This window comes from Scyliorhinus torazame, chromosome 18, assembly GCF_047496885.1.
Source record: "Scyliorhinus torazame isolate Kashiwa2021f chromosome 18, sScyTor2.1, whole genome shotgun sequence".
NCBI lineage: Eukaryota > Metazoa > Chordata > Chondrichthyes > Carcharhiniformes > Scyliorhinidae > Scyliorhinus > Scyliorhinus torazame.
The window spans coordinates 84,081,037-84,095,722 of NC_092724.1; positions in this window are offsets into that span (position 1 = coordinate 84,081,037).

Genomic DNA, 14,686 nt, shown 5'->3' on the forward strand with positions numbered 1-14,686 from the left:
GAGAGTTTGTTGGATCAAGGCGTACTCAGATCAGTAGCCTCCACAAACAACACACCAATTTGGCCCGTCAGGAAACCAGATGGATCATGGTGACTGACCATTGATTACTGGAACTGAACAAAGAAACCCCAGTAGCAGCCCCACCGTAGCCATGAGTCCCGAGACCATGCGCAAACAGGGACTCCAGTCAAAAATGTTTTGGGTTTTGGACATTAGTAACGGCTTTTGGTCCATTCCATTGGCTAAAGTGTGCCAGTACAAATTCGCCTTTACATTCCAAGGGCAACAGTACACGTGGACGTGCCTTCCACAACTCCCCCTCCATTTTCCACCGACAGCTGGCAAATGGATTAGCAAAATTTTCCCTCCCCGATTGTCTGGTCCAGTATGTAGACGACTTGTTTCTACAGATAGACACAAAGGGAGAGCACATTTCGCTTCTCGCCGAACTCTTAGCACTCCGAAAAAAAATTGGTTATAAAGTCAACCCCAAGAAGGCCCAGATTTTGAAAGAGAAAGTGATTTACTTGGGAACAGTGATCACACATGGTAAACGCGAGATCGAGCAAAAGAGAATTGACTCGATCGACAAATTGCCCCTTCCCCACAAGTCTCAGCCCTCCGGTCATTTTTAGAACTGGTTGGCTACTGCCGAAACCATATCGATGGTTTCGCCACAAAAGCAGCACCCCTATCTGAACTTCTCAAGAAGCAGGCACCTTGGAAATAGCTTCCACAGCATACGGATGCCGTGGATGCTTTAAAAAGAGCACTCAGCACAGCCCCCCCACTACAGGTCCCAGATCCACTTTCCCCGTATGCTATCGAAGTAGCAAGCACTGACCGAACCCTTTCGGCCGTACTCCTCCAGGAACGCCTCACGCATGTTAGACCCCGTAGAGCAAGGATTTTCTGCTTGTGAAAGGCACCTGCTCGCAGTTTTTTGGGCAATACAATACTTTGCCTACATTACAGGACTCAACCCCATCACCATCCTCACAGAACACATCCCAACACAGCTATTGTTAGACAGTCAACTTAAGGATGGCACAGTCAGCCAAATCCGCGCAGCCCGTTGGACCCTTCTTTTACAGGGACGGGACATCACAGTAAAACGAACCAAGACCCACACCTTCCTTGCCGATAATTTGCAGTATGCAGGCACCCCTCATGAGTGTGGGATCATCACCACAAAACAGAACACAGGCCCATTTATTCCTAAAACATCTCCCAGGAAAACAGGTAGTAAACCCCAGAGACCCCAGCCCACAGACACGTGCGCACCCCTGAAGATTTATGTGGATGGCTCCGCCACAGTGTTAAATGGAAAGAGAATTACCGGTTGCGATATTTACGTAGAGGACGTGCAGGGACGCGCCCTAGATGAGATTGCATTAAAGTTGCCAGGACACTTAGGCTCGCAGGCAGCAGAGCTGGCAGCAATTGCTTAAATTGTAGACCACCCCGACTCATTCCCGACCCCAGCAGACATCTATTCAGACAGCTTGTATGTCTGCAATAGTTTGACGGAATTCCTACCCCTGTGGGAAACGAGAAGATTTGTTTCCGCGGACGGTAAACCCCTACCCTCAGCCCCATTACTCCGCCACATCTTAGAGACAGCGAAGAATAGAAAATATGGAATAATGCGGTTCAACAACTGATACAGAACATAAAGGCGGCCCAACACGCAGCAGCGGTGAGACTTGGGACCAGGAAGAAACAGAGCAAGGCTTGTTCGACAAAACAGTACATGCCACTGAGTTTGCAGTAGGGCAGCAAGTCATGCTTTCCCTATACAACCCCAGTTGCTGGTCTAGCACACTGGGCTAAATCGCTGGCTTTTAAAGCAGACCAAGGCAGGCCAGCAACACGGTTCAATTCCCGTACCAGCCTCCCCGAACAGGCGCCAGAATGTGGCAACTAGGGGCTTTTCACAGTAATTTCATTGAAGCCTACTTGTGACAATAAGCAATTTTCATTTTTTTTCACTTTCCCCAAAATTTTCCGGACCGTACTCCATTTCGGACAAAGTCAGCCCCTCAGTATACAAAATTACATCTCCCAATGGTAAGTCTGCGTGGTTTCATATAAACCAGCTTATGGCTCGCAGAATAACCACACACACCACATCCAGCAGACGATCACACCCCGCCCACAAATGACATTTTCCTATCCTCCCCCACCCAGTTCAGCCCGCCCTCAGACACGACTTCAACTCCACCCCCAGAGGCACGACTCTGCCTCTCCCTGCCCTCAACCAGCAGTGACAGCGACAGTGATAGCGATCACGATGACGATAGCCACAGCACACCACGTTACGACTACACCCCTGCACCAGGCCCGACTCCCAGCGAATCCGAGCATGATCCCACTGACCCCTTTGAGATTACATATATCAAAGCCCCTGACCCAGACCCACCGCCCGACGATTGCGGATTGAAACCTAGCAGCTCCAACCTCGGCATGCGATTCTGGCACCGAGACAATTCGTTCAGGCTCATCCGGAATGATGAGATTCGCCCCAAGCAGCTTTAGCATGGTTACTACAATCAAGAGTTTGGCAGCCGGGAGAAGATGATGACATAGAGTCTGACTCCCACCAAACAAATCCCTTTGCAACCCTGTTCGCTATTGAGCAGTGAGGTGTCCAGATGATGGAGAAAAAAAAGGAACCGATGGAGAGATACGGTGTCCTTTCTGATGGAACCTGTTGTATGTTTGTTCGTTAGTGCTAATGTTAAGTGTTGTTCGTAAACTCGAAAGTTTTCACGACCCCACGTCACCACTCCTTTAATGGAACAAGTTTGTCCCCAGACAACAATTCGGAGGAACTAGTTTGTCATCAGAAACCAGTTTAGAGGTACACGTTTGTCGCTAGACAACAGTTCAGAGGAACTAGTTTGTCAACAGAAACCAGTTTAGAGGTACAAGTTTGTCACCAGACAACCGTTCAGTGGAACTAGTTTGTCGACAGAACACGACTCATAGCTACTCTCCTGATTTGAGAGGAAGCCCCCATGATGACCACATTCTTACCCGTTCTTGTTGGTTGCTCAGGCAGTGGAGAAACAGCATTGGTCCCCGCCCTGCCTGAGGACCCCCCTCTGGTCAGCTACGCTCGGGTAGAGCACAAACGGCATTGATCACCGTCCTACCCGGGGATTCCACCCATTTCTTACCCGCCGCGCCCATACGCACCCCATTTTGGCACTTTCAGTTTGAAATTCTTTTCTTTGGCTTTGGCAACCCTTAAGTTGCTTCCGTATGCTATTTACATCCTCAAACACTAGGATGGTAGATCGCACAGGCTGCGAGACAGCCTGCACTTTGTCAGTATTTTTCTCGGATGTCTTGTCCCAAATATTTGGGGTTTTTTTAAATGAGGGTGTCACAGATGGTGCCCAATTATAAAGGGAAATTGGCAACAAAGGACAGACAGACAGGCATACGAGATCTTAAGCAAGATAATAACAGATATTATGCTTGTGTTCACAGAACTCCGGAACCTCAGGAACCCCAGAGGAAGACGAAGAACACCGACAAAGATGAAGACAGCCTTCGTGTTCACATGGATCTTAGCGGGATCCCTTCAGTTGCGCGCGGACGCTACCCGCCTAACCCCTACCACACAAGCCGTGAATGATTCCCACCCCTGCAATACACAGAACCCCGAGATAGCTAGCCCCACGACAGTTAGCAATACCCCGACCTGGTGTGATAAGTTTATCACCTGGTACTCACTCTCATATGTAGTCAAAGCACTCTTAGTGCTGGCGATACTTTGCAGTGTCGTGCAGACACTTAGAGTCAGGAAATGGCGAAAGGGAGCCTACCGCTCTCGCTCCCCGGTTATACAGGATTAGGTCCCCTGTTTTCGGATTTCACCAAACCCCCGAACCTATTGAGACGGATTAAAGTGCATCCATTTCTTCTTATGTATTCTGTGAAATAAAAAGATGTAAACCTCTGTGTCTGACTGCCAGACCAGAAAAATTTGTGTGCTACTATTTTGTACATTTAAAATGTTGTAGATTTTTGGAATTGTTTGAATGAGGATAGTTTATTAAGGATAGTTAGAAGATCCAGTTTTTTTATTTTTATGTAATGCATGCAGTAATGTCATAGCGCCCCGTAGAGTTTTATAATCATGTATGTATTTAAAATGATTTAGGTAAAATTGTGTTTCATAGGATAGGACAGTGTAGAGCCTGATTATGGGTGCTTCGCGTTGAGGATCACAAGGATGGCGTGTAGCCATCTGGGATGTCCACGATTACAAAATGGACACTTGCAAAGAATGCAGGGAAAATTGGACAATACCGAAAAGGCAAGCAGGTGCAAGGTCTGTCTGTTAATTAGAGCCTTAGCTCTCAGACAGGACCGGTACTGCTAAGCCATCTACATACTAATCAGCCATCCCCGGGAACAAAAGGCAACATTTAGGTAAACAATGTTAAGCCAGACATCCCGGCGCCAGGGGAGACTAAAACAAAGCAGACCAACGGCCACCTAGGACACGCCCAGAAGCCAGGGAACCCACCCCTATATTGGAGGAAAATCGATAAGGACAATTGGGAAACGGCCCAATTAATTGGGGCCAAGTTCAATGCGCACCCAAAAGCGCGCAAAGCCCTTTTGGGTACAAAAAGGACTCCCCAGGGGAGGATCGCTCTCTTGGCCTTGGCTCTCAGTGAGGAGAGACCTGCCGAGCAGCTACGCCAGACCAAGTAAGTTCCAAGTCAACGCACGCTACGAGATAGACGCTCCTAGTTGCTATCCTGTAAACAGCTCAACCCAGCAGCCTCAGAACTGAGCAACGGCCATTATTCCTCTGACTGAGTGGGCACCTGAAGCTAAGTATAGGCTTCAAGGAATAGTGATAGTTTAGGTTGTCAAATTTTATGCATGAGTAGATTTGACTGTGTGTAAATAAATGAGCATTGCTTTTGAACTTCCTAACTGGTGTATCGAGTCTTTGATCAGTATTAGGTTTTGACCTTGTGGCAGTGTCGAAAGATACCTGGCGACTCTTGAGCAAACGTAATTAAACAGAGCCAAATTAAGAGACAACCGCAAGTTAGCAACAGGTCTGTCAATGTATAACACCGGGGTACAGTACTGGTGGATAAAGGTCTGTCACTATAACACCAGATTCAGTACTGGTGGATAGAGGTCGTACTGTATAACACAAGGTACAGTACTGGTGGATAAAAGTCTGTCACTGTTTAACACCGGGTACAGTACTGGTGGATAAAGGTCTGTCACTGTATGACACTGGGGTACAGTACTGGTGGATAAAGGTCTGTCACTGTATGACACTGGGGTACAGTACTGGTGGATAAGGGTCTGTCACTGTACGACACTGGGGTACAGTACTGGCGGATAAAGGTCTATCACTGTTTAACACCGGGGTACAGTACTGGTGGATAAAGGTCTGTCACTGTATGACACTGGGGTACAGTACTGATGGAAAAAGGTCTATCACTGTTTAACACCGGGTACAGTACTGGTGGATAAAGGTCTGTCACTGTATAACACCGGGGTACAGTACTGGTGGATAAAGGTCTGTCACTGTATAACTTTGGAGTACAGTACTGGCGGATAAAGGTCTATCACTGTTTAACACCGGGTACAGTACTGCTGGATAAAGGTCTGTCACTGTATGACACCGGGGTACAGTACTGGCGGATAAAGGTCTATCACTGTTTAACACCGGGGTACAGTACTGGTGGACACAGGTCTGTCACTGTTTAACACAGGGGTACAGTACTGGTGGATAAAGGTCTGTCACTGTTTAACACCGGGGTACAGTACTGGTGGATAAAGGTCTGTCACTGTTTAACACTGGGGTACAGTACTGGTGGATAAAGGTCTGTCACTGTATGACACTGGGGTACAGTACTGGTGGATAAAGGTCTGTCACTGTATGACACTGGGGTACAGTACTGGTGGATAAGGATCTGTCACTGTACGACACTGGGGTACAGTACTGGCGGATAAAGGTCTATCACTGTTTAACACCGGGGTACAGTACTGGTGGATAAAGGTCTGTCACTGTTTAACACTGGGGTATAGTACTGGTGGATAAAGGTCTGTCACTGTATGACACTGGGGTACAGTACTGATGGAAAAAGGTCTATCACTGTTTAACACCGGGTACAGTACTGGTGGATAAAGGTCTGTCACTGTATAACACCGGGGTACAGTACTGGTGGATAAAGGTCTGTCACTGTATAACTTTGGAGTACAGTACTGGTGGATAAAGGTCTGTCACTGTATGACACTGGGGTACAGTACTGGCGGATAAAGGTCTATCACTGTTTAACACCGGGTACAGAACTGGTGGATAAAGGTCTGCCACTGTTTAACACCGGGGTACAGTACTGGTGGACACAGGTCTGTCACTGTTTAACACAGGGGTAAAGTACTGGTGGATAAAGGTCTGGCACTGTTTAACACTGGGGTACAGTACTGGTGGATAAAGGTCTGTCACTGTATAACACTGGGGTACAGTACTGGTGGATAAAGGTCTGCCACTGTATAACACTGGGGTACAGTACTGGTGGATAAAGGTCTGTCACTGTTTAACACAGGGGTACAGTACTGGTGGATAAAGGTCTGTCACTGTATAACACTGGGGTACAGTACTGGTGGACACAGGTCTGTCACTGTTTAACACCGGGGTACAGTATTGGTGGATAAAGGTCTGTCACTGTATAACACCGGGGTACAGTACTGGTGGATAAAGGTCTGTCACTGTTTAACACTGGGGTACAGTATTGGTGGATAAAGGTCTGTCACTGTATAACACTGGGGTACAGTACTGGTGGATAAAGGTCTGTCACTGTTTAACACTGGGGTACAGTACTGGTGGATAAAGGTCTGTCACTGTATTACACTGGGGTACAGTATTGATGGATAAATGTGTGTCACTATGTAACACTGGGGTACAGTATTGGTGGATAAAGGTCTGTCACTGTATTACACTGGGGTACAGTATTGGTGGATAAATGTGTGTCACTATATAACACTGGGGTACAGTATTGGTGGATAAAGCTCTGTCACTGTTTAACACTGGGGTACAGTACTGGTGGATAAAGGTCTGTCACTGTATAACACTGGGGTACAGTACTGGTGGATAAAGGTCTGCCGCTGTATAACACTGGGGTACAGTACTGGTGGATAAAGGTCTGTCACTGTTTAACACAGGGGTACAGTACTGGTGGATAAAGGTCTGTCACTGTATAACACTGGGGTACAGTACTGGTGGACACAGGTCTGTCACTGTTTAACACTGGGGTACAGTACTGGTGGATAAAGGTCTGTCACTGTTTAACACCGGGGTACAGTATTGGTGAATAAAGGTCTGTCACTGTATAACACCGGGGTACAGTACTGGTGGATAAAGGTCTGTCACTGTTTAACACTGGGGTACAGTACTGGTTGTTAAAGGTCTGTCGCTGTATAACACCGGGGTACAGTACTGGTGGATAAAGGTCTGTCACTGTATAACACCGGGGTACAGTACTGGTGGATAAAGGTCTGTCACTGTTTAACACCGGGGCACAGTATTGGTGAATAAAGGTCTGTCACAGTATAACACCGGGGTACAGTACTCGTGGATAAAGGTCTGTCACTGTTTAACACTGGGGTACAGTATTGGTGGATAAAGGTCTGTCACTGTTTAATACTGGGGTACAGTACTGGTGGCTAAAGGTCTGTCACTGTTTAACACCGGGGCACAGTATTGGTGGATAAAGGTCTGTCACTGTTTAACACCGGGGTACAGTATTGGTGGATAAAGGTCTGTCACTGTATAACACCGGGGTACAGTACTGGTGGATAAAGGTCTGTCACTGTTTAACACTGGGGTACAGTATTGGTGGATAAAGGTCTGTCACTGTATAACACTGGGGTACAGTACTGGTGGATAAAGGTCTGTCACTGTTTAACACTGGGGTACAGTACTGGTGGATAAAGGTCTGTCACTGTATTACACTGGGGTACAGTATTGATGGATAAATGTGTGTCACTATGTAACACTGGGGTACAGTATTGGTGGATAAAGGTCTGTCACTGTATTACACTGGGGTACAGTATTGATGGATAAATGTGTGTCACTATGTAACACTGGGGTACAGTATTGGTGGATAAAGGTCTGTCACTGTATTACACTGGGGTACAGTATTGGTGGATAAATGTGTGTCACTATATAACACTGGGGTACAGTATTGGTGGATAAATGTGTGTCACTATATAACACTGGGGTACAGTATTGGTCGATAAATGTGTGTCACTATATAACACTGGGGTACAGTATTGGTGGATAAATGTGTGTCACTATATAACACTGGGGTACAGTATTGGTGGATAAATGTGTGTCACTATATAACACTGGGGTAAAGTATTGGTGGATAAAGGTCTGTCACTATATAACACTGGGGTACAGTATTGGTGGATAAAGGTCAGTCACTGTATAACACTGGGGTACAGTATTGGTGGATAAAGGTCTGTCACTGTATTACACTGGGGTACAGTATTGGTGGATAAATGTGTGTCACTATATAACACTGGGGTACAGTATTGGTGGATAAAGGTCTGTCACTGTATTACACTGGGGTACAGTATTGGTGGATAAAGGTCTGTCACTGTATAACACTGGGGTACAGTATTGGTGGATAAAGGTCTGTCACGATATCGCACTGGGGTACAGTATTGGAAAAAGTTCTGTCACTATATAACACTGGGGTACAGTATTGGTGGATAAAGGTCTGTCACGATATAACACTGGGGTACAGTTCTGGTGGATAAAGGTCTGTCACTGTTTAACAGTGGGATAAATTATTGATGGATACAAATCTGTCATTGTTTAACACCGGGGTACAGTACTGGTGGATAGAGGTCTGTCACTGTATGACACTGAGATACAGTACTGGTGGATAGAGGTCAGTCACTGTTTAACACTGGGGTACAGTACTGGTGGATAGAGGTCTGTCACTGTATAACACCGGGGTACAGTACTGGTGGATAGAGGTCTGTCACTGTATAACACCGGGGTACAGTACTGGTGGATAGAGGTCTGTCACTGTATAACACCGGGGTACAGTACTGGTGGATAGAGGTCTGTCACTGTATATCGGGGTACAGTACTGGTGGATAGAGGTCTGTCACTGTGTAACACCGGGGTACAGTACTGGTGGGTAGAGGACTGTCACTGTATAACACCAGGTACAGTACTGGTGAATAGAGGTCTGTCACTGTATAACACCGGGGTACAGTACTGGTGGATAGAGGTCTGTCACTGTGTAACACTGGGGTACAGTACTGGTAGATAGAGGCCTGTCACTTCATAACACCGGGGTACAGTACTGGTGGATAAAGGTCTGTTACTGTTCAACAGTGAGATAAATTATTGGTGGATACAAGTCTGTCACTGTATAACACCGGGGTACAGTACTGGTGGATAAAGGTCTGGTACCGTTTAACAGTGGGATAAATTATTAGTGGATACGAGTCTGTCACTGAATAACACTGGGGTACAGTACTGGTGGATAGAGGTCTGTCGCTATATAACACTGGGGTACAGTACTGGTGGATAGAGGTCTGTCACTGTATAACACCGGGGTACAGTACTGGTGGATAGAGGTCTGTCACTGTATAACACCAGGTACAGTACTGGTGGATAGAAGTCTGTCACTGTATAACACTGCGGTACAGTACAGGTGGCTAGAGGTCTGTCACTGTATAACACCGGGGTACAATACTGGTGGATAGAGGTCTGTCACTGTATGACACTGGGATACAGTACTGGTGGATAGAGGTCTGTCACTGTATAACACTGGGGTACAGTACTGGTGGATAAAGATCTGTCACTGTATAACACCAGGTACAGTACTGGTGGATAGAGGTCTGTTACGGTTTAACAGTGGGATAAATTATTGGTGGATACAAGACTGTCACTGTATAACACCAGGTACAGTACTGATGGGTAGAGGTCTGTCACTGTATAACACTGGGGTACAGTACTGGTGGATAGAGCTCTGACACTGTTTAACACTGGGGTACAGTACTGGTGGATAGAGGTCTGTCACTGTATAACACCAGGTACAGTACTGGTGGATAGAGGTCTGTCACTGTTTAACAGTGGGATAAATTATTGGTGGATACAAGTCTGTCACTACCACCAGGTACAGTACTGGTGGATAAAGGTCGGTCACGAACATAACACTGGGCTACAGTACTGGTGGATAAAGGTCTGTCACTGTATAACACCGGCGTACAGTACTGGTGGATAAAGGTATGTCACTGTATAACACTGGGGTACAGTACTGGTGGATAAAGGTCCGTCACGAATATAACACTGGGGTACAGTACTGGTGGATAGATGTCTGTCACTGTATAACACCGGGGTACAGTACTGGTGGATAAAGGTCTGTCACTGTATAACACTGGGGTACAGTACTGGTGGATAGAGGTCTGTCACTGTATAACACTGGGATACGGTACTGGTGGATAAAGGTCTGTTACTGTTTAACGGAGGGATAAATTATTGGTGGATACAAGTCTGTCACTACCACCAGGTACTGTACTGGTGGATAAAGGTCTGTCACGAATATAACACTGGGGTACAGTACTGGTGGATAGATGTTTGTCACTGTATAACACCGGGGTAGAGTATTGGTGGATAAATGTCTGTCACTGTTTAACACCGGGGTACAGTATTGGTGGATAAAGGTCTGTCACTATATAACACTGGGGTACAGTATTGGTGGATAAAGGTATGTCACTGTATTACACTGAGGTACAGCATTGGTGGATAAATGTGTGTCACTATATAACACTGGGTTTAGTATTGGTGGATAAAGGTCTGTCACTGTATTACACTGGGGTACAGTATTGGTGGATAAAGGTCTGTCACTGTATAACACTGGGGTACAGTATTGGTGGATAAAGGTCTGTCACGATATAACACTGGGGTACAGTATTGGTGGAAAAAGGTCTGTCACTATATAACAATGGGGTACAGTACTGGTGGATAAAGGTCTGTCACTGTTTAACAGTGGATAAATTATTGGTGGATACAAATCTGTCATTGTATAACACCGGGGTACAGTACTGGTGGATCGAGGTCTGTCACTGTTTAACACTGGGGTACAGTACTGGTGGATAGAGGTCTGTCACTGTTTAACACCGGGGTACAGTACTGGTGGATCGAGGTCTGTCACTGTTTAACACTGGGGTACAGTACTGGTGGATAGAGGTCTGTCACTGTTTAACACTGGGTTACAGTAATGGTGGATAGAGGTCTGTCACTGTTTAACAGTGGGATAAATTATTGGTGGATACAAATCTGTCATTGTATAACACAGGTGTACAGTTCTGGTGGATAGAGGTCTGTCACTGTTGAACACTGGGGTACAGTACTGGTGGATAGAGGTCTGTCACTGTATAACACCCGGGTACAGTAGTGGTGGATAGATGTCTGTCACTGTATAACACCGGGGTACAGTACTGGTGGAGAGAGGTCTGTCAGTGTGTAACACTGGGGTACAGTACTGGTGGATAGAGGTCTGTCACTGTATAACACTGGGGTACAGTACTGATGGATAGAGGTCTGTCACTGTATAACACCCGGGTACAGTAGTGGTGGATAGATGTCTGTCACTGTATAACACCGGGGTACAGCACTGGTGGAGAGAGGTCTGTCAGTGTGTAACACTGGGGTACAGTACTGGTGGATAGAGGTCTGTCACTGTATAACACTGGGGTACAGTTCTGGTGGATAGAGGTCTGTCACTGTTGAACACTGGGGTACAGTACTGGTGGATAGAGGTCTGTCACTTTTTAACACTGGGATACAGTACTGATGGATAGAGGTCTGTCACTGTATAACACCGGGGTACAGTAGTGGTGGATAGATGTCTGTCAGTGTGTAACACTGGGGTACAGTACTGGTGGATAGAGGTCTGTCACTGTTGAACACTGGGGTACAGTAGTGGTGGATAGGTGTCTGTCAGTGTGTAACACTGGGGTACAGTACTGGTGGATAGAGGTCTGTCACTGTATAACACCGGGGTACAGTACTGGTGGATATAGGTCTGTCACTGTATAACACTGGGATACAGTACTGGTGGATATAGGTCTGTCACTGTGTAACACTGGGGTACAGTACTGGCGGATAGAGGTCTGTCACTGTCTCACACCGGGGTACAATACTGGTGGATATAGGTCTGTCACTGTATAACACTGGGATACAGTACTGGTGGATATCGGTCTGTCACTGTGTAACACTGGGGTACAGTACTGGTGGATAGAGGTCTGTCACTGTATAACACTGGGGTACAGTATTGGTGGATAAAGGTCTGTCACTGTATAACACTGGGGTACAGTATTGGTGGATAAAGGTCTGTCACGATATAACACTGGGGTACAGTATTGGTGGAAAAAGGTCTGTCACTATATAACACTGGGGTACAGTACTGGTGGATAAAGGTCTGTCACTGTTTAACAGTGGATAAATTATTGGTGGATACAAATCTGTCATTGTATAACACCGGGGTACAGTACTGGTGGATCGAGGTCTGTCACTGTTTAACACTGGGGTACAGTACTGGTGGATAGAGGTCTGTCACTGTTTAACACTGGGTTACAGTAATGGTGGATCGAGGTCTGTCACTGTTTAACACTGGGGTACAATATTGGTGGATAGAGGTTTAACACTGGGATACAGTACTGGTGGATATAGGTCTGTCACTGTGTAACACTGGGGTACAGTAGTGGTGGATAGATGTCTGTCAGTGTGTAACACTGGGGTACAGTACTGGTGGATAGAGGTCTGTCACTGTATAACACTGGGATATAGTACTGGTGGATAAAGGTCTGTTACTGTTTAACAGTGAGATAAATTATTGGTGGATAGAAGTCTGTCACTGGAAAACACCGGGGTACAGTACTGGTGGATACAGGTCTGTCAATGTGTAACACTGGGGTACAGTACTGGTGGATTGAGGTCTGTCACTATATAACACTGGGGTACAGTACTGGTGGATAGAGGTCTGTCACTGTGTAACACTGGGGTACAGTACTGGTGGATTGAGGTCTGTCACGATATAACACCGGGGTACAGTAGTGGTGGATAGAAGTCTGTCACTGTATAACACTGGGGTACAGTACTGGTGGATATAGGTCTGTCACTGGATACACCGGGGTACAGTAGTGGTGGATAGAAGTCTGTCACTGTATAACACTGGGGTACAGTACTGGTGGATAAAGGTCTGTCACTGTGTAACACTGGGGTACAGTACTGGTGGATAAAGGTCTGTTACTGTTTAACAGTGAGAAAAATTATTGGTGGATACGAGTCTGTCACTGTATGACACTGGGATACAGTACTGGTGGATAGAGGTCTGTCACTGTATAACACTGAGGTACAGTACTGGTGGATAAAGATCTGTCACTGTATCACACCAGGTACAGTACTGGTGGATAAAGCTCTGTTACTGTTTAACAGTGGGATAAATTATTGGTGGATACAAGACTGTCACTGTATAACACTAGGTACAGTACTGGTGGATAGAGGTCTGTCACTGTATAACACTGGGGTACAGTACTGGTGGATAAAGATCTGTCACTGTATAACACCAGGTACAGTACTGGTGGATAGAGGTCTGTCACTGTTTAACAGTGGGATAAATTATTGGTGGATACAAGTCTGTCACTACCACCAGGTACAGTACTGGTGGATAAAGGTCTGTCACGATATAACACCGGGGTACAGTACTGGTGGATAAAGGTATGTCACTGTATAACACTGGGGTACAGTACTGGTGGATAGATGTCTGTGACTGTATAACACCGGGGTACAGTACTGGTGGATAAAGGTCTGTCACTGTATAACACTGGTGTACAGTACTGGTGGATAGAGGTCTGACACTGTATAACACTGGGATACAGTACTGGTGGATAAAGGTCTGTTACTGTTTAACAGTGGGATAAATTATTGATGGATACATGTCTGTCACTGTATAACACCGGGGTACAGTACTGGTGGATAGAGGTCTGTCACTGTGTAACACTGGGGTACAGTATTGGTGGAGTAAGGTCTGTAACTGTTTAACACTGGGGTACAGTACTGGCGGATAGAGGTCTGTCACTGTATAACACTGGGGTACAGTATTGGTGGATAAAGGTCTGTCACTGTATTACACTGGGGTACAGTAATGGTGGATAGAGGTCTGTCACTGTTTAACACTGAGGTACAGTACTGGTGGATAGAGGTCTGTCACTGTATAACACTGGGGTACAGTAGTGGTGGATAGAGGTCTGTCACTGTATAACACTGGGTGCAGTTCTGGTGGATAAAGGTCTGTTACTGTTTAACAGTGGGATAAATTATTGGTGGATATAAATCTGTCATTGCATAACACCGGGGTACAGTACTGGTGGATAGAGGTCTGTCACTGTTGAACACTGGGGTACAGTACTGGTGGATAGAGGTCTGTCACTGTTTAACACTGGGGTACAGTACTGGCGGATAGAGGTCTGTCACTGTATAACACCGGGGTACAGTACTGGTGGATAGAGGTCTGTCACTGTATAACACCGGGGTACAGTAGTGGTGGATAGAAGTCTGTCACTGTATAACACTGGGGTACAGTACTGGTGGATAGAGGTCTGTCACTGT